Source organism: Suricata suricatta, chromosome 2, assembly GCF_006229205.1.
Source record: "Suricata suricatta isolate VVHF042 chromosome 2, meerkat_22Aug2017_6uvM2_HiC, whole genome shotgun sequence".
Lineage (NCBI taxonomy): Eukaryota > Metazoa > Chordata > Mammalia > Carnivora > Herpestidae > Suricata > Suricata suricatta.
In genome coordinates, this window is record NC_043701.1 from 23,320,750 (window position 1) to 23,322,900 (window position 2,151).

Below are 2,151 nucleotides of genomic sequence, written 5' to 3' on the forward strand. Positions count from 1 at the left end.
TTGTCTTCTGATTTCCTAGTCTGTTTGTGCTGGCATGCTTTGTAATGTTTTGCCCCCTGTCTTTCATGTTCCAGGCTTTCTTTAGATGCTGGTGATCTTTGCTTGTGTGTTTATGACTGAGAGCCAGAGCCGCAAAGTTGTCTCAAAGCCCTGAGCCCATAGAGTTCCTCTGGATGGACCTTCCGGTGTAGGCTCAGTGTGGCACCTTTTTAGCCCTTTCTTCTTGGGAACCTTGTGGGGAAGGTACGGCAGTTTCTTTCTTTCTTTCTTTCTTTTTAAAGAGATAGCTTTTTTTTTTAATTTTCTTTTTTTACATTTTATTTATTTTTGAGAGACAGAGCATGAGTAGGGGAGAGGCACAGAAAAAGAGACACAGACCCCGAAGCAGGCTCCAGGCTCTGAGCTAATGGTCAGCACAGAGACAGACGCTGTCAGCACAGAGCCCGATGTAGGATTCAAACCCAGGAACCGTGAGATCATGACCTAAGCCAAAGTCAGACGCTCAACTGACTGAGCCACCCAGGCGCCCTGATAAGGCAGTTTCTGCATTCATAAAGCTTATATTAACTGAATTCCTTTTCTCTTGGATTCAGTCTTTATCACTCATACCTGGTTTTCTCTATCCCAAGGTAATCCCCCAGATGTCTGCCAGCAGATGGAGCAGGGAGTCGGGGGATGGGAATGGGCTGAGATCAAAGGTCCAGCTGGTTCTTAAAGAGCTTTCAACCACTCATCCCTGTTTACCCCCACTCATCACACCCAGTCTCAGCTGTGTGAGGGCTGCCTGTTCCTGAGTCCTTTAAGGAAGCTAGGGGTTAGATCAGCCGCTGCCCCGCACCCCCCACATTCCCCCACCCCTGCCCTGCCCCCGTCAGTTTGTGGTGTGGCCTTTTGGGACCTGCTGAGTCAACAACTTCCTGTCCATCCCTGTTTTTATTGTCTTTTTAGCATTTAAGTTTCACCTTTAAAAAAATTTTTTAGTGTTTATTTATTTTTGGGGGAGAGAGAGCACTAGCAGGGGAGAGGTAAAGAGAGAGACACACACACAGAATCCAAAGCTAGGTCCAGGTTCTAAGCTGTTAGCACAGAGTCGGATGTAGGGCTTGAACTCATTAGGCATGAGATCATGACCTGAGTTGAAATCGGGCCCTTAACCAACTGAGCCACTAGGTGCCCCAGATTTTTTATTATTAAGTTTATTTATTTTGAGAGCAAGAGAGAGAGAGAGAGAGAGAGAGAGAGAGAGAGAGAGAGGAAAGAAAGAATCCTAAGCAAGCTCCACCCTGTCAGGGCAGAGCCTGATGCAGGGCTCGAACTCACAAACTTCAAGACTATGACCGGAGCAAGAGTGGGACGCTCAACCAACTGAGCCATCCAGGAGGCCCAAGTTTCGCCTTTCTTAAATCACAAAATCTTCTTTTTGAAGTTGGCAGTTAATTGAATTTACTCACATATTTTATCACTGATGGTGCTCTCCGTTGTATACGGTGCCCCACGTCTTCCTCTGGCCTCATTTCCTGCTGAGTTGCTCTTTCTTGTGAAGAATATCCCATGGGAGGAAAATTCTCTGTGTCTGTTTATGTCTGAAAATATCTTCATTTTGCCTTTGCTCCCACACGACGACTTAGCTGCACGTAAGCTCAGGGCTTGAACACATTACTCCATGGTCTTCCGGCAGATGCTGTTGCTAATGGGAAATCGGCTGAGAGTCTAATGGACAGGCCTTTAGGTGTATTTTACCTTTTTGTTATAGTAACTGCTCTCGTCTGAATGTTTGTATCCCCCTAAAATTCAGATGTTGAAATTCCAACCCCCGAGAAGTGGTGGCATTTGGAGGAGGAGGGGCCTTTGGGAGGTGCTTATGTCATGAAGGTGAAGCCTCATGAAAGGGATTAGTTCCCGTATGTAAGAAACCCGAGAAGGATCCCTGGTCCCTTCCACCACGTGAGGATCCCACAACAAGTCTGCCACCCAGAAGAGCGCCTTCACCCTACGGTGCTGGCACGTGATCTCAGACTTCCAACCCCACAACTGGGAGAAATAGACTTTTGTCGTTGATAAGCCACCCAGTGTGGCACTCCGTCAACACAGCCCAAACAGACCCAGTCAGTACCATTTCTGATCATCTGGTTATTCTCCAAGCTCCAGCTT